This window comes from Chelonia mydas, chromosome 2 (assembly GCF_015237465.2).
Source record: "Chelonia mydas isolate rCheMyd1 chromosome 2, rCheMyd1.pri.v2, whole genome shotgun sequence".
Classification (NCBI taxonomy): domain Eukaryota; kingdom Metazoa; phylum Chordata; order Testudines; family Cheloniidae; genus Chelonia; species Chelonia mydas.
The window spans coordinates 104,448,739-104,475,146 of record NC_057850.1 but is presented as its reverse complement, the minus strand read 5'-3'; the positions used below and the strand labels follow the sequence as shown (position 1 = coordinate 104,475,146).

At 42.0% G+C, this 26,408-nt stretch overlaps 1 protein-coding gene and 1 long non-coding RNA gene across 3 annotated transcripts in view; one reads left to right on the top strand and one right to left on the bottom strand.

Annotated features, from left to right (window-relative positions):
* Window positions 1–21,248, bottom strand: part of PRL (prolactin) — a 73,215-nt gene extending 51,967 nt beyond the window's left edge. The window contains exon 1 of the mRNA XM_007059921.3: window positions 21,197–21,248. The gene's annotated coding sequence lies outside the window, so the exon portion shown is untranslated. The remainder of the gene's footprint in view (window positions 1–21,196) is intronic.
* The window catches only part of LOC114019526, a 784,643-nt gene that overhangs the window by 443,941 nt on the left and 314,294 nt on the right, over window positions 1–26,408 (top strand). For both annotated transcript variants that reach the window (XR_006288645.1, XR_006288643.1), the window contains 2 exons: window positions 2,633–2,691; window positions 3,956–4,050. This is a non-coding gene — a long non-coding RNA (uncharacterized LOC114019526). The remainder of the gene's footprint in view (window positions 1–2,632; window positions 2,692–3,955; window positions 4,051–26,408) is intronic.

Genomic DNA, 26,408 nt, shown 5'->3' with positions numbered 1-26,408 from the left:
TTTTAAACATGGGGAAACTTAGGTATAATGAGGGTGACATGTCCTATGTGCAATGTACTGAGCACTGTGTTGGAAATGCAAGCTATACTTTTAAGAATGTGTAGGGGGTGTTCCTGGTCCTACTTGCAGGCTCAGAGGCTCTGTAGGGAAGCCTGCAATCAGAGTCAGTCTGGAAGAAGACAGCTTAGAACAAGGTTATGCCTCTCTGCTTTAGGGAGCAGCCTGCTTTGCTTCTCTCTGGTTTTGGTTACTGTTATCATTATGGATATTATGAATAAAAGTAGTATTACGTTACAGACTTTCAGCAAGAGTATTTGATGTTTTTATCTAACTTCTCTGTTTGTCTGCTGTAAACATAACACCATGTTACAGAGAAAATTAGTGGCAGGGTGAGGAACAGAAAATAAGTCTCCTCACTTCTACTCTAGCACTGCTTCTAGTCTAGCACTACTCTGCTTCCAGTTGAGGGAGAAATTGGGTTGGAAATACTGGAAGAAGAAAAAGGGTTTCTTGTGAGATTTCTGCTCTTTCTTAACTATGGATAGATCAGAGATACAAGAAGAATAGACTTTCTTATAGTATTTCCACTTCGGGTCTTAACAAAATATGCACAAGTGCTCATGAAAATAGGAATAGCCAAACAAACAAAAAATTCCCAACAGATAAAAATGAACCATATTTCTTATGAACTTCAAAAAGGATCATTTTGATTTTGGATAATGTTTTGAGTCAGCTTTAGGTTAACTGGAACTCCATTTTTAGCAACTACTGACTGCAGGTTCTGGAAATCCCCACATTAATTAGACAGAGAGAAATCCTAGAATTGTGAGGATGTGCTATATAATTATGTGAGAGAGCCCCCCCCCCCTTTTTTTTTAAAGTTTTCAAAGTTCACAAGTTTAGCAGGACAGGTTTAAATAAAGTGCATCTGATTCCAACTCTCTGCAGATCAAACAATTTAAACCGGCCCCAACACCCAACCACTCACAATCAAACATGATGTTTTATATGGGTCAACAAAAGTCTTTCTCTGATTCCTCTTCTTGCCCAGTCTTTGAATAGATAAATGTCCAAAAGAGATACAACACTTAAAAGATCTGGTTTTGTTCCTGTGTTTTGAAACATCTTCAAAGGACCAAAACACTTGGTCACTAAGTGATACTGGGTTGGTTTGTTTGTTTCTTTCCTACAGAGCTACATTATGCACTGCATCTTCTCCAGTAACTCTCTGATGCTTTCACTTTTTTCTCCCAAGCTACACCAAGAAAGTCATCTCTGTCATTTTTACTGTTCCTGGAATTTTAAGCACACTGAGAAAGGTTGTTTTTTGTTTGCCTTTTTTGTCACCACTACCCCAGAGCTGTTTCACATAGCCTGTAGCATGGAAGATCATTTTATTCCCTTGCCTTCTATTTTATCTCTTGGCTCTTTGCTTTTGTTTTAACTTGCAATTAATTGCACACGTTCTCTGACCCCATTGTGGCTAAATCATTCTGAATTTTATTGCCATGCTTTTCAGCACTGACTCTTCCTGGTCATTTCATTTCATGAATAAATCATCCCATCAATTTACCATGTATTCCCAACTCACGTAGGGTCTAGTTCAACCACCCTTACTCACTGTGAATAGGAGCTTAGTTCCTGATCCTATAAGCTGCTCCCTGTGTCTGTGCGGAGTGTCACTGACTTCAGTAGGACTTCATGCAAGAGTCTTCAAGGGCCAGATTTTAAAACATATTTTAAGGTGTAAAGATGCTTGAATGGGAGTTAGGCATCTAGGCACCTTTGAAAATCTCAGTAGGCGCCTATTTGCATCTTTAGGTGCCTAAATACTTCTAAAAATCTGCTCCTAGTACAGAGCAGGTTGCTTGATTAAGGCTTTACTCTCTAAATAATCCCAGTGAAACAAGTGAGACTACTCATAGAGATGGTATTACTTAAAATGGCTCACAAAGCTGACTGAACCTGACCCTTGGTTAGTGAACTAGGATCAAATCTTGAAGGTTTTTTTTGCAAGGTTGAAGGCTGAGCTGGGCCTTTAAGAGGAACTCAGATCCCAGCTCCCATCTGTGCCTGGTTTACTTCTCAGATCATGTGATTGCAAGATACAGAAAGGCCTGCTGGGAAAGGGGACAGGATCATATAAGGGTCCTTTCTGTTCAGGTAGAAAGCTAAGGAAAATTAATAGCTTGCTGGGGAGAAGGTACGTGACACCAGGGGTAGTAATTTCTTGTGGAGACGGAGGTAAGGCAGGAAACTAGGAGGACAGTACTAAAGAAACAGGAGTGAGCTTGGAAAGACTGTACTAAACAAACTCTGAGAAGGGTCAGGGAGTAGGCCTGAACAAGGCAGGTGATATAGGAATTGACCCTGAAAAAGTGAAGCCGGCAGTTGGGCTGGGAGCAGACAGCTCCCCCTACACTGTTTAGAGCTCTCTAGGGAGGTGGTGAGAAGACCCTTTAGCAGTCCAAGCCATTTTGGGGGAAAGGGGTTGTAAAGCTATTGCACTGAGTAGAAAATAGACTGTAGAAAGCCCTACAAGGACCGGGATGATTTAAGGAACTGGAGAGACGGCCTACTGAGGGTAAAGCAGTGTGTCTTCTTGTTTAAGACTCTCTCCTTTTCCCTACAGGGCTGAATCATCCAAGAAGCTGGAGGAAGAGGTGCTCCATGCACTTCATCATGAGTTGGGTAAGTCAACCCCCATATAGGGAATTTTGCTTCTGTAGAACTCTAGGATCAGGCTGCTGATTCTCTAACAATTGGTTCGCCTCTAATTACCTGGCTCTGTTCCAAACTGCGTCCATTCTCTGGCATAGCTTTTCTGTCACTTTTTTTTTTCTTCATTAGTTGCTTTTCTACATTGCATGTGGGGATGAAATGTTACGTAAGGCTAAATGTATGAATGTTCCTGACTTTGCTCTCGTGTATAAATGTCTACTGGGGGGGAAAAAGTTGCTATTTTTGCAAGAAGACAAAAGTCCCAACTGAGGACCCTACTTTCCGTTTTCACAAGAACAGGGTAAACACTGGAGACCAACCACACATTGTCTGACATTTACATAAACACATGAAGCTGCCACTTTTTTGCTGTTTTTACTGGTGGTTATTATTTTGCACAGTCCTACTTCTAAGTGTCTGCTGCCTTTGATATAAAAGCATGGATGTCCAGATTTGGGGCTTCATACCCTTGACCACCTCGGCTGCATTGTGTCACTCTAGAAATGCAAAGCAGCTGCAAATCTGGCTTAAGTGGCAGAGCGTAATGGTCGGGCTGGTCCTTTGTAGGTTATTCTTCTGTATGGTACTCCGTTTTCCTGGCCATTAGGTTCTGATTGAGTACCATCAACTCTTTGGTGAGCAGTTCAACAATTGTATAGGATTTGTTAGAAGTAGTCACCTTTCTGGGGGGCTCTATTGCAGAGCCTTAATTTAATTGTAAATGTTTTATATGTTTTAAAAAAAATAGTTGATACAACCGTAGGTGGGGTTGATGAAGGAGAACATCCAAAACCATGGAAAAATGGATTTCTGAATAACTGGCATAAAGGCATGTATTTGTGGGGAAACAGCATTTTGATGAAACTGGAGGATCAGTGTATAATGTGTATTAACTGGAAGGGGACATGGCTAAGGCTGTGACCACCCAGTGGTTAATCAATAAGGCAGTTGGTGGGGGTGGCTAAATTAGCTGGAGTTGGGAATAATAGGGTTTCAGTGTAATTAAATTAGTACAGCATATAATATTCTGAAATAGGAGGTGGTCAAGGTCCTTCTGCCTCTCTAAGATGTGTTTCTACCCTGCAGTGATTTTTTTTATCACCTTTTAAGTACTGGTCTCCTTTTGAATGTATTCAGTTGCAGCTTCTATGCTGCCTTTGATAACTGGTTCCACATAGTAACACTTTGTATCATTTCTCTAAAACTTCTTTTGAAAGCAGATTTCTTTTCCCAGCTAATCTAAGAAATAACATAAAGACTCAAAGCCTCAATGAGATGCTTCTGGGCTACAAATGGTGCAAAACTTCTCTTGCAAGCCAGGAATGAAAGGTATGTGACACCTAATTTAATGAAGTACATACGAGAGATCATGATTTATGTCCCAGTGCTTTTTAAACTGCCATCTCCCAAATAGTTCTAGAATGCAATTGATTTCTTGCACTATCCAGGCTCGTGTACTTGGTGATATCACAGCCATTCAGTGATGCAAGGATGAGCTCATTCAGACTTCTTCAGTCCGTGCAGAAAAAATAATGAACATTCCCCTGTGCATGTGTTGCTAACTGCATAAAAAGTCCATTTGCTCTGAAAAGGCCAGCTACAGGGTGTGTGTGGTGTGTTGTGTTGTGTGTTTGTTTGTTTTTTTTAAGCTGGGCTTTTGATTTGGAGAAGATAAGAGGAACCACAAAGATGCCTGGGAACACGCCAGTAACCAGCTAGTGTAGTAATGAGTGTTTTCTCAATAGAACTTCTCTTCTTCAGGTATTGCGAATCTTGAAAGAAACTTGTATTTGCGTGAGCGCTAAAGACCAGAGCTCTTTCCTGTCCCTCTCATTCCCCACACATCATTTCCCGAAATGCCTGGCTAACAAAATGAGGTCTGCTTTAAAGGAATAGTCTTGGCCATTAATCGAGACACAAAGTGTGGTGTGTTCACTGGTTATTGTGGTGTGTTCACTAATTAGCCTAATTCTTTCCCTCTAATTTCTTCATAAACACAAATGCCTAGGAAGACAAAGCTGAGCTAACAATTTAGTCCAGGACTCTGTTCATGTTCTCAGGTTTCGTTGCATTTTGCACAGTTTTGTTGTATCAACCAGGCAAGGTACTAACAAGCTTCAACAGGACTTTATTTTCAAAGTGGAAACCTCTTTACCAACCTGCTGCTGCACCTTCTGTAGCTTTCTCCCAGCCTCTCAACTCCTCCCCCCTCCTTCCTGTTTCCTGTCCTTTCAGACTCCGAACAGCCAGTGCTCCCAATTCTAACAATTACAAGCAACATCTAAACACCACATTCCCTCCTCTCTTAAGAAACTCTCCCAATTAAAATAAACATTATTGTTCTAACCACAGAAACAAATACGAAACAAGACACTATATACTGTTGGCAGAAATATTACACTGAAAACACTGTAGATACTACATAACATAGTCTCTTGTCCAGACAGGTGGTCATCTGGGTCTGACAGGCCGTCTCTCAAGCCCCGGTTCCAGTGCAATGTCTTGTTGTGTTGGTGACGTCATCCAATGCAGACTGGGTGTTGGCAAAATCTCCTCTTGGTGAATAGGCAGGTGCAAGATAAGAAGCATTCCATACCTGCCCATCAGAAAGTAGATAGGTATAAGGTCCCTTCTTCACTATGATTTTTAGAGGAGCTGTGAATTTATGGTCCCCTTTGCGTAAAATTCCAGGTTTTCGTATTCTAACGAAGGAACCACACTCAAACTTTGGTTCCTTAGCACCCCGCCACTTTTCTGTGAAAGCCTTAGACTTTGCTTGGTTCTATTCAACTGTTTTTCTCACATCATCCTCATTTGGGGCATCAGGTCGTGCCTTTAACAATCCAGCAATGTTCAGTTTAGTATTCATCTGTTTCCCATGCAGTAACTCTGCAAGTGATCTTTGCGTTGTGGCATGTCTTGTAGCCCGGTATGCTTGCAAGAAATCAGTAGTGAAGAGTATCCATAATCTCCCTTCCAGTTTAGCCATTTGCAAACTCTTTCAAACTTCTGTTAAACCGTTCGATTTCCCCATTGGCTTGAGGGTAATATAGGGATGACCTTCTGTGTAAAACGTTCCCTGGAGTTTGAAACTTTTCTGGCACAGAGGAAGTAAATTGACTACCATTATTTGAAACCAGTTCTTTTCAAACCTTTAGTAGGGTTACCTTCCCTACTAAAAACTGAAGAGAGGAACTTAATTACTGTAGCAGAAGAGATTTGCGATGTAAACGCTACCTCAGGTCGTTTACTGAAACAGTCTATTAAAGTGATGGCATAATGGCAGTCAATTGGAGCAGTATCAAAGGGTCCTACAATATCAATCGCCACTTTTTCCCATGCAGATTCAAGAAGAGGAACAGGCTGTAATGGAGGGGTATATGTCACTGCTGTCTTATCATGCATTTGGCAAGTGACCCAGTATTTTATGAGTGCTTTAGATTGAGAGTCCATCCCTGGCCACCAATACAGATCCCGTAGTCGTTGTTTGGTTCGGACAATTCCTTGATGAGTATCATGTGCCAGGTATGTGTTTTGACTATAATTCTTCTGGCACAAGGAGCTGGTGTGTACCTCGTAGCACACAGCCATCAAAGAAAGAAAGTTCATCCCGAACTCTAAAATAAGGCAGCAAAACTGGGTCAAGGTTTTTAGGGTGACTGGGCCATCTCTTTTTCAGAAATTCCCATAGTTTTTGTTCAATTGGACACACTGAACAAGCAGCTTGAAATTATTCTCTTGTAATTGCAGTGAGAGTGCTTGTAATAAGTGCAACCACTACATCCTTATCCTCCGGTCGATCATCTGGTGAAGGCAAAGGCAGGTGAGAAAGGCAATCAGTGACCACATTTTGGTGGTTTTTCATTAGTTTTCCTCTTGCAATTGTGTGTCTGAAGTGGTAGTGAACTTTTCTGCAAAGGAGTCACAGCCTGGACTGTGCCTCCTGTATCCATGCTCATTATTTTGGCTTCAGCTATAGCTGACTCAATCTGAGTAGCAATGGTTATTGCTTTTTCTAGTGCAAGTTGTGGTTCTAGAGTGTAAGCGTTCTCTTACATGAAGCATGGTTGTTTTCCAAATGAGCTGGTCTCTAATCATCTCATCTGCCATATTCCCAAAGTCACAAATTACAATCAAACTCCTCAGGGAAGCAATATACTGCATTATAGTTTCCCCTGGTTTCTGCTCACGCTGGCGAAATCTGTAATGATTAGCTACTACATTCACTTTGGCACAAAAAAATTCTTTAATGCAGTGAGTGTAGTCTCATATTTATCATCTGCAAGGGGAAAAGTGTAAAATATACTCTGCCCTTCTGCTCCAAGGCAGTGGATTAGCAGAGAACGCTTTCTTACTTCAGAAATCTCTGTAGCACTGATTGCAAGCAAATAAGTCTCAAACATATGGATCCAGGTAGTAAAAGCAATTGGAGGCTCACCTGGGCTTTGCAGAAAGGGTGCAGTGGGTTCAGAGGCAGAAGATCCATCCTCGTCGCCAAAAGGTTGTATCAACCAGGCCAGGTACTAACAAGCTTCAGCAGGACTCTATTGGGTTGTGAGTTCAATCCTTGAGGGTGCCATTTGGGATCTGGGGCAAAAATTGGGGATTGGTCCTGCTTTGAGCAGGGGGTTGGACTAGATGACCTCCTGAGATCCCTTCCAACCCTGGTATTCTACGGTTCTGTTTTCAAAGTGGAAACCTCTTTACCAGGCTGCTGCTGGAGCCTCTGTAGCTTTCTCCCAGCCTCTCAACTCCTCCCCGCCTCCTTCCTGTTTCCTGTCCTTTCAGACTCCCAACAGCCAGTGCTCCCAATTCTAATAATTACAAGCAACATCTAAACACCACAAGTTTGGAGGGCTGAGAACCAATATTTTGTCCACTGTTGTGTCTCTGTGGGAGGAAAGAGGGCCAAGAAGCCCTCTTTCCCCTCCCATGTGCTTCTGTTCAGAGAGCAACCAAAAGGTTGACGCTTGTGCTCCCTGGGCACGGTGGTGGCACAAGCACCTTTATTAGCACTGGAGTTTTCAAAAGAGGGCAAGGGCGCTGCTTGCACAGGCTGAATCTGGGATTGGGAGGACACACGATGTGTACAGAATGTAGCAGACGCTATCCCCGTGTACCTTCCCCTACCGGCCCCAGAGGCGTTCTGCTTGCAGGGAAAATACTCTCCTCCAGCTGCTATTGCTGCTGCTGGTGTGGCTCAACTCTCCACTCCCTCAGCACTGCAGCAGTGGCTACTACCGCCATAATCTGGCCCCAATTTTGCTGAGGACCAAATGCAATACTAGGAATCTGCCATATCTGAAAAGAACAGGGTTTGAGTAGCGGATATTTTTGACATGTGGTACAATATGCAAATGTACAAACATGCTCTTGTTGTTCTGTCTGGTGTATGGAACACTCTTTACATGAGATTCCTGGATCAGCCAGGCCATAACAATCTGTATGGTGTTTTATGGACTAGTGTGACTTTTGTGGGTTATTATTTCTGGCTTAAGCAGCTCACAAGCAATCTCCCCAGTAAAAGAGAGGGGCAGCCTTAGTCTCCTATTGTCCATTTTCAAAAGAGCTAGATTTTTTTGTCTGAAAATGCCAGCTGCCACCTGCTTTAGGTTTAACTTTCTGCTTGAGTGATAATATATTATTTGACATATCTTCTGCATTTTAATTGGGGCTGCAGTCAGGGTTAAAAATCATTTTGGAAACATTTTAAGATAAAGGTCTTTTGTTGTAAAGACTCAAACAGTGAAGACGTAAGCAATCTTACTACAGGGATGGTCTCATTAAAGAGTTCTTTCATGGCATTACACTTATTGAACCTTAGCATATAGCTTACAGTACACCTGGGTGATTATTTTGTAGGGACAAAACTCTTTTGTTACTAATTTCCTCATCTCATATAGACAGGTGTTAGCTTTGCCCTCCCCATGTGTGGTCAGTAGGATCACATCCAGGTTTGCTATTGAAAAATGATTCCATTGATTTGGGAAACCTCTGCTCTTGTCTATTGTAACTGAGTTTCTGTAGCAAATTATAACCCTGTGGAGTTGCAAATGGAGAACGCAGCAGCTGTTTGATAGCAATAGGCCCTTTAGTTATCAAAATGCTATCACATTACTTAATCCACTGACATTGTTTCTTTATTTACAATGCTGAAACTGTCATTTTTTTCCAAAGGAAAAGTGGACTGAGGTGAACAGTGATGCTTTGTTGCTGAGGATAAGGACAGAAGGATAGGTGTTTATCAGAGGAGAAAGAGCCACATTTGTTAACATCATGCTTCACTGTCCCAGGGATCTAGCTCATGCAGAATATGAACAATGGGGCTAAGTACAGTGCTTAAACATGCATATTAAACCCCTGTCAGCAGCTACAATTATTAAATAACACCAGGATCTCCCCTAATCTTCCTCTGAAACAGTTTGAATTGGGTGCCAGCCTAATGTCTGTGGGAAGATTATTTCAATCCCTTGGGAAAAGGAGATCCTCCATAAGAAGTTAATACCCTTGGGACAGTATATTGGAAAGCTGCATTTGATCTCCCCTGACAAATATGACAGCATATTATGTCTGAGAAGGTCCCGTCAGTAAAAGGTAGGTTATGCCACCCACAGCATGAAAGACTAAGACTCCCCAACTCCAGCTAACTCAAAAGCTGATAGTATTAGCCTGTTGGCATCAGTGTCACTATCTTGCATTCACTGAATATAGCATTTCCATAAACTATATACCTAATTAAAACACAAGTGGCATAATGTCACTACCATGGTGTTACTGCTTCTGGAGATTACAGGGAGAAGGGGAATCCTGTCCAAAGATACTGTGCTCCTCAGCCCCTACTGCAATGAATAGAGCCACGGAATTGCACAGAATGGATTTTCTTGGCTTGTTAAAGGTCCCCCTAAACAAAACAAAACAAAAAAAGAAATCTCCTCTACATACTAAGCTGCATGGTATAGGGTTTATACACAGTGCCTCAAATAGATGGGTACATAAGCTGAGTTTGGAATTTGGGATTGTATGAAGTCTATGGGCCTGATTCTTCTCCACCGTTTTACATTGGTTCAACTCTGGTTTCAATGTAGTTGCTCCGCTTTATATCTGTATAAATGACAGTAGAACTCTATCCATTATGTGCTTATTTGACTGACAAAACAAGTATTTTAGATTACTCTTTGCACTATAGAAGCAATAATAGTCTGTTGTGGAGATGTAAGGACCATGGCTGCAGCATAATCTCCTACACTGACTATAACTTGGCTTAGACCCATCAACATAGACAGCACCAGTTGCATTATAAGACCTTTTAACATGATCTCCAACAAGGTAAACTTCACCTTTTTAGTGAAGTTGTTCCCTAAACCTGACCAGCTTAGTGATAGAGTGGACAGAGCTTAGTGACTGACTGTTTTCAGTGGCACTGGTTCAGTGTGATTGGGAAGGGGATAGAGAAGGGTTATTGGCAAGGGGAAGGCTCAATCAGGGCAGCAAAAATGTGGGTCAGAAAAAGGTGCTCCTTCAGAGGTCCTGCTGAATTCTGAAGGGAGGTCGTGTCATTTTTATACATCTCCTCTGATCAGTAGACCTGTGCTGAGAAGCTGGTATTCTACAGTAGCTTGAGGCAAACTGAGATGCGGAGGCAGATGGGGGGGCCAGTGTCTTGCAAATCCCTGACTACCTTGGACATCTGGTCCTCCTACAGAGGGATATTTCAAAAGCTGGTTTTTTGTTAGTGAGATTGGATTGTGTACCCAAGTCAAAGATCTTATCACAAACCCATATTGGTGGTGGTTCCAATTACAATGATGAATCTGAAAAAGCCTTCAATAGAACACTAAAGGTGCTAGCTAGTACCGAATGGCCACCTCCTTTTTATATATCCAACACTGTCTAAATCTGTCATGATGTTATAGGCTTTAAACCAGACTGCAAGTCAACAATAACAGTATTTCAAAATCTCTCACTGTGCAAGTTTTTCTGCATTTGTTCCTGATGTGTACTGTAAATAAGATACCTGATTCTCCGCTCCTACCATTATTATACCAGTGCAACTTCATGGACTTCTGTTTTAAACTGGTATAAGAGAGTCAGGGCTACCGGACTAGTCCCCAAAAATCTGTGCCAGCAATAACCAGCATGGAACCTGGTGCAGAGCTCTTGCCAGCAGAAGGTGGGAGCAACACAAGGTATCCACAGCATCCCCTCTGCTTGGGGAAGTGAAGCTAATGTAGCTCAAAAGTGGGCATTGCTGGTGGTGGATGGTGTAATTTGGGCAGCTGGTGACTGCTGATTCTTTCATGAGCCTCTGCTAGTGGGAGTTCCTAGGAAGTCCTCAACCAACAGAATTTCTCAGCATAGCTTCTTGCCCTTCCTTAGGTCAAACTCCTCAGCGTGCAGCAGGCCAGGCTTTGCACATCTCTATTTTGACATGTCCTGGGGTGTGACAGCACTTCCTGACTGGAGCAAGCCTAGGTTTGCTCTCTTTCAGGATGATTTCTTCAGTCACTGGCTGCCACACAAAAGATGCAAGATATAGAAGTAGGTACAAGGGGCTGAATTCCACTTGCATTTACACCTGTAAATTTTCCACTAAATTAATGGAGTTATTCCAGACATACACCAGTGTAATTTAGCACAATATCTGACTCAGGAGCTTCAGCAAAAAAATCTGTGGGGCTAGCTCATTCAGTTATCTCCTTGTGTGAGAAGTACCAATACCCTCACCATGTAATCACTTGAGGTCTGTCAATTTAAAAACAACCCCTTACACAAAAACAACTGTACCTTAGGGTTTGGGGATCTGTCAAGCCCACTGTGATTCTGTGTGGGTAGGTCAAGCTCAATGATTTTCTGTCCTTTTATTCTTCAACATATAAATAAGTTCTACTGCAGATATTGTTGATATGGGTGCAAGTGGAAGCGGTATAGCTGGTGTTTGTCACAGAACTGTGCATTGGTAAAGCAAGTCCAGTACTTCCTTGACTTCTGTGCAGTTCCTTGGTGTGAACCCTTTTTTCTTTTCTCTTGCATCAAATGTAAGCCTGCTAGCTTTGAATTCTGTTGCAGACCTGTTTTCTATGCCTTGGTGATAAATAAGGGAATGCATTCCCTCTTCAGAAGTCTGTATGCTAGGTCAGAATGTGTCCACTGATCTTATCTCCTTATCACTTTATCTGAATGGTGCAGTATCTAGTGCAGAGGTGGGCAAACTTTTTCGCCCGAGGGCCACATCGGGGTTGCAAAACTGTATGGAGGGCCGGGTAGGGAAGGCTGTGCCTCCCTAAACAGCCTGGCTCCCGACCCCTGACTGCCCCCCTCAGACCTCCCGACCCATCCAACCCCGCCCTGCTCCTTGTCCCCTGATCGCCCCCTCCCGGGACCCCCTACCCCTAACCACCCGCTATCCACACCCTCGCCCCCCAGGATTCCCACGCCTATCCAACTGCTCTGTTCCCCTGACCGCCTCTGCTCCCTGTTCCCTCAACCCCTGTCCACACCCCCTGCCCCATATCCAACGCCCCTGCCCCCTTACCATGCCGCTCAGAGCGGCAGGAGCTCGCAGCCCCGACGCCTGGCCCGAGCCTGCTGCACTGCCCGGCCGGAGCGGTGGGCCAGAGCGCTGGTGGCGAGGTGAGCTGCGGGGGAGGGGGAACAGCAGGGGCGGGGCCGGGGGCTAGCTGCCCTGGCCGGGAGCTCATGGGCCAGGCAGGATGGTCCCGCAGGCCATAGTTTGCCCACCTCTGATCTAGTGGAAACAAATAAACATCACCCAAGAATATTGTACTGGAGACTTCCTGATTGCAATTCCCTTCAGATCTTGTATTTTATAGATGTGTCCAGGCCTCAGACTTGTAGTGTAATGCCAGTATAAAATGTAGAGAAGAGAAAACACAGGTTAAGTGGTGGGGTGTCCCACTGTTCACCCTTGCCATTGGGTCCAACAGTTTCACATCTAGTGAATTCATTGGTAGAGCTGGCTAGAGGCTGACAATTCCATTTCATGATACCTTGTGAAGCTTCATTCATGAATGTAATGGGCTTGTAGATACTCAGCTAGAAGACAGTTTAGAATCGCAAAGTATTAGTATGATAGCACTTCTAGCATTTGTAGAACCTTCAACCTCTTCCAAAGTGAAAGGTGAATTATCTGCTTATATAACAAAGATCTTCTTTGATCAATAAACTGACTGTACCATATGGCAGACTGTACTGATGTGCTTTCATTTTAGAGACTACAGTCTACTGCTGTCCATGATGAAGTTGAAATTATCTAATTTATTTCTCTCCATTAAAACAGTTTTTAAAAGCACTAAGCTTAACTAGCTTCCATTTTAACTCTGAGGACTGAGGAGGGGAGGGGCCAAATTATCTACTGACATAAACTGGTGGCAGAACTCCACTGAAGCCAGTGGAGCTGAGCCAAAATCTGGAGTAATTTGGTCCAATGTGTTCCAGGCTTGTGGGTCAGCCATTTACAGTCAATGAGAGAACAAGCTGATCCTTCAAACAAACCAACCCCAGCAACTCTCTGTTTTTAGAAGTTGGATAATATTATTTGATGTCAACACTTCCAACAGTTAATAATAAATCAATGAAGTGAACATAAAATATTGAAAAGAGTGAATAATTTATTAATCCAGCATGCAGCTGCTAAAGCTAGGGATAGGTTATTGACCTGGATGCATTGGGTCTAAGCGATAATTTCCTGGCACTGCAGTGAAACCATTGCTTGACTCCAGAATGAGAATAATTTGGTGACTGAGGGGAATTGTAGATGAGCTCACCCTCACTTAATCGGCAAAGGAAAGATCAATATGCAGGACATACTATCTTTCTTGTTGTTGACTAACATAGATTTGTATGATACACTCCTACAGGCAGCTTGTAACGAATAAACTTTCTTGCAGCCATATGTATTGGGTATCTTTTCCCTTTTTTACTAGTGATAATATAAGGTTAATAAAGTTGAAAGGCCATTAAATCTTTCATTTCTGTTTGGCGACTGCATGAGATGGGTCAAACATTCAGATGCATAACATAAAATGCAAGCTTTATATAAGCGATTGGGAGTCCATAAAAATTTAAATCCTTTTAGTCAGCTATGATTCTGATTACTCTTTATTTCTCCTAGGCAGGAATAGCTTTTAGATTCTTGTATATAAAGAACATGTGGTTCTTTAATTCAAATTAATGTTTTCAATAAAATAAAGGGATACAATTACTTTAGTTTATGATCTGTATTACTCATGTAATATAAATAAACATTGATTATATCTTAGAATCATGGAACTTCTTTGGCTTGGTCTACAACTGCATTTCAATTACTTTGAAATAAACCACCCTTTTTGGTTGCCCTTCTGGATTGGCAGTCGTGCTGCTTCTTCTGGTGTAGGAGATGTTGACTGACAAACGGCTTATCCTGGCTTTGCTCCCTTTTAGGCCAGTGAGGTGATGGCCTGAAAACCATGAAGATTGCTGACATCTGTCTTTGCCATATTGTTCGTTAAAGGCCTGATCCAAAGCCTTCTGAAGTCAAGAGTTTTTCCATTGACTGCAATTAGCTTTGGATCAGGCCCAAAGTTTGAATTGACATTTGGTCACTTGTCCGTTCTCATAGACTAGAGATGTACACACTCTTCACATCCATATATTAAAAACTGGTGTTCCCCAGAATGAAACCAAACCAAATCTGGACTGGTCTTTGAGGCCAGTAGTGAACATGGAAAACATACGTTGAGCTGCCATATATTTCTGAAGTCATATGCAAGTGTAAATACAATCAAAGGAATAAGGTTTAATGGTGCTGGGATTTCACCCTTGATTGTTTACCAATGTAGTCTATCCCATACTTAATTTGGTACTTAGGGCAAGAATCCTCAAAGATGTATACATCTGGTGCATTGGCTTTATTTAACCTACATGAAGGGCACTGCAATCCTATATAATCCTGGGCCAGGACATTTGGATCTAGATCTGAATTTTTAATCCCCACTTTGGGCATATCCAGATCTGGGGTATTGGTTTGGTGTATTGGAGCCATAAAAGTCAATTATGGAGTTAAATTACAGACGCAGGTCTGTAGTCAGTGTATGTAATGTCACTGTCTGCTAAGCAGTGGTCCTCAAACTTCTAGTTAAAAAGGTTTCAGAGTAACAGCCGTGTTAGTCTGTATTCGTAAAAAGAAAAGGAGTACTTGTGGCACCTTAGAGACTAACCAGTTTATTTGAGCATGAGCTTTCGTGAGCTACAGCTCACTTCATCGGATGCATAGCATATCGTGGAAACTGCAGAAGACATTATATACACACAGAGACCATGAAACAAAACTTCCTCCCACCCCACTCCCCCGCTGGCAACAGCTTATCTAAAGTGATCATCAAGTAGAGCCATTTCCAGCACAAATCCAGGTTTTCTCACCCTTTCCCCCCCCCCCCCACACACACATACAAACTCACTCTCCTGCTGGCAACAGCCCATCCCCCTTTGAAACCCCTCTTTATAATGCGCATGATAATCAAGGTGGGTCACCTCCAGCACTAATCCAGGTTTTCTCACCCCCCCCACACACACCCCCACCTTGATTATCATGCGCATTATAAAGAGGGGTTTCAAAGGGGGATGGGCTGTTGCCAGCAGGAGAGTGAGTTTGTATGTGTGTGTGTGTGGGGGGGGGGGGCGAAAGGGTGAGAAAACCTGGATTTGTGCTGGAAATGGCTCTACTTGATGATCACTTTAGATAAGCTGTTACCAGCAGGAGAGTGGGGTGGGAGGAAGTTTTGTTTCATGGTCTCTGTGTGTATATAATGTCTTCTGCAGTTTCCACGATATGCTATGCATCCGATGAAGTGAGCTGTAGCTCACGAAAGCTCATGCTCAAATAAACTGGTTAGTCTCTAAGGTGCCACAAGTACTCCTTTTCTAGTTAAAAAGGTTTCCTTTCTGTAGTTTGCTGCACACAGGTATACAGCATGATAGCCAAGAGTCCAGCCAGTACCCTTATCATCCACAGGCAGCCGTTCTGCCAGGGTGAGCTATTGTAAAAGGAAATCTCACAGGTACTAGGGTAAGCTTTTCTCAGCTGGAAGCTGATCCAGCTTTCTGTTGCCAAATGCTGTGTCAGCCAATTCAGTTAGACTTATCCAATTACACACAAGTTGTTTATACATACAGCATTCAACACTTCCAGTAAGTTTTTCTGTGATTGTGATGCATTTAATGCTTAGTGATACAGTGAGACTAATAGGACAAAGAGGCTCACAGAAATCTGAGTGGTGCAGGCAGCACTAAGTTACAGGCATCATCGTTTTTAGAAGACTTTGAAGAGGAAAACAAGTGTTTTCGGATTTGTTTCCCCCATACACCTATGTAACACTTCTAGTTTTAATGAGTAGCCCAAATCAATGCTCCTTTTGTGGGGGGCTTCCCAAAATTTGCAGATGGCCTTCTAGCTCAGGGGAAAAGAGCTGAACAAAGCATGGGTAGTTTGAAATTCAGATCTGAATCTGAATTTCTTGTGTCAGGTCCGTCTCTAATTATTTCTGGTGGAAGTTTATATTTATGTACTCGAGGGAGGGAGGGAAATCCTCCTTGCCAACCGTGGCAATGATTTTAGGCCCTTTTTTGAGGTTTTTTTTTTGGTTTGGTTCAAGCATGCGTGTGTATACAAACTCTATGTAATTTTATTGAGGAGACTGAATTCTGTGTGTACCTCATTTAAACTTCATGAAATGCCAAGACTCTCAGGGTGTAAGTAACAAGGGGAAATAGAATCTCTTATATTGCTTTTTGAGAACATAAATTGCCCCAAAATTTAGTTTTATATTTTAAGCACACTCAGATGGAATAGTAACTTGGATTACAGAGATATACTTAACCTTACAGGCTGGAGGAGTATCTTAAAAAAAATTGTTAAGACGTATATCAAGTAGAGGATGATTATAGGAAGAAGGGATCTGGGCTGAGCAAATGTAAACTTGCACAAACCTGTCAGAAATCTGTTTTATTGTCTGATGTATTATACTACTGTGATTAATGTGAAATGGAACCACATTATTGTGTGTGATATGTATGCAAGTTGCAGATCCATTAAGAATAGTCCTTATGTGATTTATTTGTATTAATGTCATATAAAATGCTAAAAATAGATGTAATGTTAAAACTGAGGTGCATTCCAATAAAAACAAGGAAATTATGAGTTAGGGCAGCCTTATATCAATTTAACTCATTCTCAAATGACTGAGGTATTGCAGCACCTACACTGAATGATCTTATGTATAGTAGGCTATATTTTCAAAAGTGCACAGCTGTGGGTGCAGTTTTCCATATGAAAATGTTGTAATATCCAGCTTTCTGCAGCAACACATTTGGGAATGTATATGCGCACACATTTGTATCCAATCCACATATTTGCATAGCCTAAAATTTAGATGGGGAAGACTGCTCTAAGGATTTTAAAGGCTGGGTTGAGGCCCCTTTTAAAATTTGTTCTAATGGGTATTCAAGTAAAATCATTTGGTATGCAAAAAGTACTCTATTTCTCCACACCTAAAAGAACAAACCACTTATTTCATGCAGAAAACCGCCTTTTGAGGTAATCCGTAAAACAGAGCAAAAGTTAGATACTGTTTGTGAGTACCTGACAAACACCAATGAACATATTCTTACACCCTTTTGAGAGGTAGAGAAGTGTTATCATTCTCATTTTATATATTATCACAATACATTCACAAATGGCCCATGCTCATTATTTTAGGGCCCTTTTTTTTTTAAGAGCTCTTTTTGGATGGCATCTGGCCACATTTGTGCCGTGAACTGCTTTTGTATAACGGTCTCGGGTTCTCTTATTAATGTTCTCCTTGCAGCAGAAAACCAGAACTCTCCAATATTGAATTATATACGCAAAATCCATTGTAGTACACAGCTGCTACAAGAATAGCCACAACAGAGGAAAGCAGGTCGTTCAGCTTCCTCATGCAGAGCAGGCTTCTATACAGTACATGGAAAAGGTCTGTGCTTGAGCCAAGGTGTAAAATCATTACAAAGCACTTTTGCCAAGTGTTTTAATGTATGGGGGAGCTATACTGTCCAAAGCCTTTCCTCTAGAAGACTTAATGTGACAGCGGTTTAACGAGAAACTAAACCAGTAAATCCTCACCCTGTAATATTCTGAATCTCACATTGCCATCACTAGAGCATGGCCCCTCTGACCATTGCTGGGTAGGATCATAATCCATTGGAATAAACAGATATGGACAACTGCAACATCTGCAGGGGGGGAGGGATTAGCTCAGTGGTTTGAGCATTTGCCTGCTAAACCCAGGATTGAGAGTTCAATCCTTGAGGGGGCCATTTAGAAATCTGGGGCAAAAACTGGGGATTGGTCCTGCTTTGAGCAGGGGATTGGACTAGATGATCTCCTGAGGTCCCTTCCAACCCTGATATTCTATGATTCTTAAACAAAGCTATTGATGAAGGTCATACAAGTTGGCAGACTAACTTCTACCAAGCGTCTAAAACTTCACTAAATACATGTTTAACCTTGTCCATTATCAGAAAGAGTTAGCGAGTTAGTTTTACCACACTAAAGTGATAGTTAGTAAAATGGTAGACTTGAAGTCTGAATAATTCAAATAAGTAGTGTATAACAAACGTGACTATTGCTAAAATGTGTATCTTAAAGAACTGGAAGTCAATCCAAGAATAAACTAAACATTGCTGGGTGGTCTTATGAGATTGAACCGTATAAGTCATCTGAGAAAGATCCTGTTTTGGGCAAGAGGAAAATGCTAATACTTGATTTGTTTTTTAATTTCGGGTAATTAACTACTGGAACAATTTATCTAGGGATGTGGTGGATTCTCAGTCACTTTGCCTTTAAATCAAGATTGGCTGACTTTCTAAAACAGATACTACAGCTCAAACAAAAGGTGAGGGTTTATTGCAGGAATTGCTAGGTGAGGTTCTCTGGCCTCTGATATGCAGGAGGTCAGACTAGGTTATTGCAGTGGTCCCTTCTGGCTTTTAAATCTATGAACGTCTGAGTAAATAGATTCCCAGGGAGACCTAACAGACTACATAGTCAATAGGTGGAGGCCGAGGTCAGTGTGCAAAACATGCACACTTTCCCCTGAATGCTGATTGTGTGCCCAGTGCAACATCACTGAGACCAATGGAATTGCCAGGGTGTTCAGTGGAGTAGAACATGACCCTTTGGGCACATGTGCACTTGGCAAGTACTGCTGGATACTGGATAACTCTGCATGCTAGTAGGTACTTAGACATTCAGGTGCATTTTGTTGTACAGTTTACTTGTGCCACTGTGATAGTAGCATGTGTAAATGCAGATAAATTATGCATGTATACTGCAGCATGCAATTGTTAACCTCCACCTGCTGAAAGCTTGCCCCAGTATACATTTCTGGTAGGTCTTATATAACTTTTTTCAGGGCTTGCAATAAAAAATGCTTGACATCTATGCAGTGTCATGAGCATGAAATGGTATAGTAAAAATTCCATGACTTTCCAAAAGCATGGATTGCACCATTTTTTCCCCTCTCTTGTTTGAGAAGTAAAGATTTTCATGCATTTCTAGAATCAAATTTCAGATTAAAAGGACATGCTACAAAGGCAAACAAAATAAATTTCAGAATTTATTTGTCTTCTATTTCTTCCTGTTCCTTTGCCTGTTGCAGCAAATTAAGGTGCAGTGCTGAAACCCTTCCTAAGTATTTCTATACCCAAGCATTCAAAAACCATGAGATTTTTAAGAAATACATGTTATGTTCTTCCTTTTTTGTGTTGGAGCCTTTAGGGTTCATATTTTTCAAGTGATTCTTTGCATTCATATGGACTAGAAATTTTTTTTTTAAGTTAAATGAGATTTATATGAATCCAGGAGCAGGGCCTTCAAGAAAAAAACAAATGCCACAAGAATGACTGTTTCCAATGCTTTTATTCATGCAACTATTCTTGCCAATGTCCCCAGGGGGTTGCATGATTCAGAGTTGTAGGGGTCTCGTCATAAAACTTATGATCAAGATTTTCAAAATCTTTAACACAGCAATAGCCGTAGGCTTATATCTCCAGTTCAGTAATGGCTCATATGAATGTGGTTAGTGAAAGCTATTATGAGTTTGGCAGTCTTTGAAATCAGACCACTTATTTAGGTTCCCTTCAGGATCCTAAATCATGGCCTATATCTGGAAAGTGCCATGCACACACATGGTGATGGAGAAAATATCAACAAATCCTACTTGTTTCATTTTGATCAGTTTCATAACTTATAGGATATTTCAAATTAAGTCTAAACTGCTTCTTCTGTGTTTTATATTTTTTTTTAAAAAATCTGAGCCAGATTCTCCATTGCACTTCAGAGCTACTGGTCTGATTACAGAGAGGACTAATGATGGATGTAATTGCCTAGCAGAGAATTCTTTTGGCATAAATCCAGCAAAAGGAGCTCCTATGCCAGCTGTCCCAACCCCCAGTCTGGCATAGGGAATGTGCAAAGAAGAGCTCTGCTCTGCCAAACCTCCTCTAGCATAAAGTCCCTTAAAGATTTAGTGCCAGTGGCATAAATTAGAGTAGTTCCTAGGCTGCTCCAGCTGACACCGGACTAGGCTGGTACAGAGTCAGGGAGCCACAGCCTGCTCCCTGACTAGGATCCCACTCATACCCCTCACTGAGTAGAGCTGTACCACAGGGGAGAGCTGAACTTCTTGGTGTGCCTGTTTGGACCCTTAAGCTGTTAAAATTAATGTTTGTTTGGCTTACACTGTCGGTTCTTAACTTGCACATACTGCCTAGAAACACAGAAAGCTTACTGTTTGCAGCAAGGCCACTGGGGAGCTGAGCTAGCCTTCCATCTGGACTGAAACAAGTGAGCTGCTCTGCCCAGATCATATTCTTAAACCAGGAAGCAGGACTGTTTGCTTTTTGAGCTGATCCTTGAGCCTTCTTTACTGGCTCCCTCCCTCATTCTCACAAAGTGCAGCAAGGTGTTAACTGATCTGGTTCCCCCTGACTGCTGGACCCAGGTGACCTGCCTCAGGTCACATGTGGGACACAGAGCTTTGGGCACACTTTTACTTCAGCTGGGGGAGTTCCAAAACCATTCTGTGCCAAATGGAAAATGAAGCTGTTGTCAGTCCAGGGGCAGCACAGCATAAGGATAACTGAGCTCCTTCCTACTGCTTCATTCATTTTTAATCTGTAGTCCGTTTATGTTCTTTATTACTGTTGAATGTTTCCAAAAGTTGTGAAAACCCTTGTGCAGTGCCTCTTGGCTTTGGAGCCTGCATCTAGAAAGGAAACTTTATATTTTTATGTCTGCTTGGCTTGGATTTATTCCTCAGAGGGAGAAGCCAGTAATTACTTACTTGGTGGTGATTTCACCTCCTATTTATTTATTTATTTATCTAATTTATTTATTTTTTGCATTCATAGAGCAGCTCTTGCAGAACTCAGTGACACAAACCTTCAGGTAATGCACTGCTAAACTTGGAAGAGCCAGACTTTAACTGAAAGGACTTGTTCAAAGCTGCCTTGGTCTGTCTCACTTCTACTTTTCTCCAGGCCACAGTGAAATATGCGGTCGTGAACACGAGTCAGACATCCGTTGTATTGCACTTTTTAGTCACTAGATGAAATAATGATCCCGTAGGAATTCACAATAAATCTAGATCTATAAGAGAAATTATGTTTAAAATCTTTCTTTTTCTTATTTGAATATACATTATTACCATTTTTCAGGTTGGCAACTAAGCTGAAACAGTTGGGTGAATATACTCTGCGTGTTTTCCTGTTTAGCACTGCTCTCTGTTCCACAAGACAGGATGGGCAGCCAGTCACTGAAAACCCACAGCCACTGAGATTCATCTTTCGTTTTTTTTTATTTCCTCTGCTGCATTTTCTTCTAGAGGCTTGGGCTAGTGATGGGAAGGCTGATGGGTCAGTCTATTGTGTTGCCTGTGTATCCTGTATATTTTCCCTTCCTGAGGCTGTTTACATTCTGAATCACTTGATGTGCTGTGCATTCTCTTTAAAACTTCAGTCCTCAGTCACTAGGATCAAATACAAACAGAGGCCGCAACTGGAGTTCAGCTGTGAGGTGGAAGGGGAGTTCTAGTGTGTCTTCTATGAACTTGGCCTCCTTAGTTAAAGTAAATAATGTGGCGATGGTGTTCTTTAAGTTGGAAGACTGGCAGTTTCATAAATCTGTGAAAATTCTATGGAGAATCCTGGGCCATTCTAGAGGTACTTATGGAGGGGGTTTGAAAGTCAAAGGTGGCTTCAGGCTACCGTTATGCACCCCGAATCATGGCCTGTCCCAGCAGTATGCCAAGTCAGTCCTATGTTGCAAGGTATGGACAGTATATGGCTGCCCTAAATTTCACCTTGCTACCCATAGCACCAAGGGATTGTTCCTGCAATTGTGGGATCATGCACTGATGACTGAGGGCTGCTACGCCAGCTGAATGCCACCCAGGGAAAACTGAGGGAGCCTGATTAATCCAGATTTTCAGCTGTTTTTGGAGCACAGTGGTGAATGAGGGCCATTGGGACTCATTCTTTACTAAAATACACCTTGTGTAGTCCTTGCTACCTGTGCTAAGTGGGTGTAGAATGCAACAAACCTTTACAGCCAATTTGTATTACTGTTGCCTAGGATGTAACTGACTTTCCAAAGCCCATTTATAAACCAGTCTGACCGGTAAAAGCATCAACTTGCAGACTGGGATCAATAATGCATGAAGAACTGATTTGTTTGCATATCGTTTGGCTTTGTTTCACTGTTGGATGTTCAAGTTAATAAACATGTTTTCATGTAGGGAAAAAAAAATTGGAGTAGGATGCAGAGCAGTGCTTCTCACCAGATTCTTCTAAATTTCTGTGTAAGGCACCTCCCATCATGAGTTTTCTATTGTATTTCCCTTTCCCGATCTTGTCACTAGTGGAGATATTTTTAATACATATTTTAAAAATTAATTTTGGGTGCACAGAACAAATACACTGGGGCAGGCAGAAAGCCTGGCCTGGTGGACTGAAATCCCGGAGAGGGGACTTGGAACCTCCAAAGACACCAATCTCTGAAGAACACTCCAGCGTGGTGAGGCAAATGAGACAGGAAATGGCATATAGGCATGTTACTGTTTTGTTTGGATGTGTACACTGTGCTAGCTAAAATAAACAGTGACTGGTTTTGAAACCCTTTGCCAAGCTTGTGTCTATTTGCTTCCACTATCATGGGCCCCTGAAGAGATGAACTGTAAGCCAAAGTGCCCACAAGGTAGAGCTCTGGGAAGGGGTATGCTAGGGCAGCTAGCACTAGTTACAGGCCTAAGAAGTTGGATTGTTGGCTCTCAGTTCTGAGAGGGGTGTGCAAGAAAAAAGTTCTGCATCTCAAAAGTGTGCCACGTGATCCTGAGGAAATGCCTGGACTCTGCTTAGTCTCGGGAAGTTTAAAAGCACATGAGTCCAGCATGTGGGACCCAGACACTACAGCTTGGTGGGTGTCCAGTAGCGGGTGCCTTTACCAGGGTTCTCTAGTTTTTCATTCCCCCTATGACATTACGCAGGGTACAGTCTGGACTGTTGGACAGCTGTGCCCCCTCAATTCTCCAGTCTAGGGTACCTTTTACACTGCTTTGCTGTGAGAAGTACCACTCCTGGCCTGCTCACACACAGCCTGCAGCATGTAAATTGCTCCCGGCTATACAGTACAAGTACTATAGCCAGCCACTCTTGAATTACATTGCAGAGCAACACCAGCAAATTCCCATTCCCAGACTTCCCCCAGAAATGTACGCCTTGTACTGCCCAGCCCTCTCTCACAAGCTCATGTGAAGTCGGTCCTTTTATGAATAGAAAATCATATGCACAAATCCAGTTATCCCAAATGGAGTTTCCCAAACATTTCAATCCAAACACACTGGTTAGATAAAACAAGTTTAAGCACAGAAAGATAGATTTTTTTTTTTAAATTTTTTTTCGGTAAATGATTACAAGTAATGAGGCATAACAGTCAGAATTGGGTACAAAGAAATAAAATGTAACATGCAACTAATACCTAACTTAACAAGCCACAGTAAATTCAAGCAAAAGGTGTCTCTCTCGTCACATGCTTCTTACTGGCTGAATTCCATTCATACAGGATCCTTCCCTCAGTCCAAAGCTGTTACTTCGTTCCTGAGGTGTTGTGGCTGCTGTGGATGGAGACAAAGGGAGGAATATTTTGGCGAGTCCTCCATTCTTGTACCCTTTCCTCTTTGAGAATCATCTCGAGCTGGGATTCAGGGGAGAGAGTCTGTGGGGATAGGAGCCTCCAGCTGTTTCTTTGCCAAATTGTAAATTTCTCACTCACACCCTTTTTTCCTGCCAGAGAATGGCCACTTAACCAGATGGTGGTCCATTTGATTTCATCGACACCTAGCCTCAGTGTCAGTCAGCCTTATGTCTCTGAGGAACTGGTTTGTGGCTTCTTCCCCAGATTTGGAATATATCTTTCTAACATCATATAGTAGAATCTCATAACTTCACATGCAATGTTGCCACACATATGTTACTAGGACAGTCATGATCAGCAAATCATGTTTTCGGATTATATCTTACAAGGCAAAGTTTGTACAGAATTTATCATAGTCTTGAAAAGGGGGTGGACCTAGGGATTCTCTACCCCTCTCTGTTACCGAAAGGGGGGAAATAAAGAGAGTGAGAACACTTAGACATCAATCATTCTATTGCCTTTAGCAGCAAAAAGAGTGTGGGGGTGGAGGGACAAAAATCAGAAATCTTTATTTTCAAAAACTGAACTGAAATTTCCTGTCAAAATTTTGTCAAATAGCATTTTCCTTTAAAAGAAACAAAAAAAATGTCATAGTTGACAACCCATTTTTAAGCATGAAGAATTTTGACCAGCTTTAAAAGTGACAAATCAAACAGTGAATGCTGATTTAGCAAATAATAGAAATAAACAATTTGTAGGTACTAACCTATAGGTTGAAGTTTGTTCATGGAAGGCCTAATCCAGCTCCAATTGAAGTCCATGATCTCCTTGAAGTCCAGACTCCCATGGACTTCCGTGTTGCAAGACTGAACCCATAAACGAATATTTGCAGAACATGCCCCCGAAAATTATTAGAAATTAGAGTGGGTTAGTGAATGATTTACAAACAAGGAAAAGGGGCTAAATTCACAACAAATATCACTTGCAACAAATACGTCCACAAGCTCTAATCGTTGGTGATAGGAACCATTCTGGAGCCTCAACTACAACATTGTTAGTATAAAAACAGCTGAAAACCATCTTTCTCTCGGTCTTGAATGCAGGATGTGAATGCTACTAATTTGAAATTGTGACTCAAGTTCTTACCTGGCAATAAGCCAATTAACTTTTAAACAGATATGTAAATCTTAAAAAAAACTTTCTGAGACCTCTACTTCCATTTTTATTATTTGTTATATTTATTTCCTTTCTATATATAAATGTCCTAAAGCTTAACTCATGAAGGAAATTCTCTGAATGAATTCATATTCATTTCTGGCTTGTGGAAGCTGAGCGTTATATTCATGCTTATTTGCATTCACATAGTCCTTTGAGGGTATTTTTGTCTCTTTCGGAAGTTACATCAGATGGCAGATCTGGAGTAGTGATCTGGAACCGCCTGCAGATCTTGTTTCTATTAAACAAGAGGCTTGGTGCTTGTCTGGTGCCATCATGTTCCATTGCCATGCAAGAGACAGGGAAAAGGACACTGCCTTATTCATAACTCCAGCACCAGAGGTATGGACCATGCTTGATCATTGTGCTGGTCCTTTGCACTGGGTGAATTTCACCTTGCTATGCCTTCCCCACAGGTAGTATCCATATCCTGTCAGCATATAGCAGGGGAACCAGGGCCTCTTTCCCTTGCATGATGGAGGGGGTGACTCGGGGGGGGGGGGCGGAGGGCAAGGTACTCTCGCGCAAGCACCAGATACAATCTGGTTCCATATTTTAAAAAATGTTGTACAGTTGCCTGGCATTAAATCCTCTCAATGCAGCCGAGCTGACAGACTTGCATATGTGCTGTTGAAAGGGCTTCACTGAAATAGAGGGCAGGGGCTGTGTGCACAGGGGGAAGGAGAGAGGGGATGTTAGTTCTGGAGGTGATCTTAGGCCGCTACCACAGGAAACAGCTCCACAGAAACTCCCCCTTCGACTTCTGACAGCCCTGAAAAATAGCCAGGTTTGAACATATAGCTCTGGGCACATTTTTCTATTATCATGCTTACTGGCTTAGTTTTTAGTGAGCTATGCACTGCCCTGCTGTGATATAACACAGAACACAGGCTAAACAAACATATTTGAGGGGAAAAGAGGTGTGAGCTGCCAAAACCAGAGTTATTTGCAAATAGGCAAATACATTACCTCACAAATCTCCCTCCATTCTGTAGTGTCTGAGCTGTTTTTCAGCTGGTACAGCCTATATGATAAATGTAAGTGTAGTGTAAGTACCATTATAATCTGGAATGTGGGAACCAAGCGGTGTCTTATTTGCTTTCCAAATCTGGTTTTAATTTGTGTGAGAGAGATGTTCAGCTGTATCTTTATTTATTTTTTGCATTGCTACTCAAAGTGACAGTAAGAGTGCAGTAAGTGCACAGGCTGTCTGGCTTGTTACAGGGTCTGTCTTTCTCGCTCTGTTGTC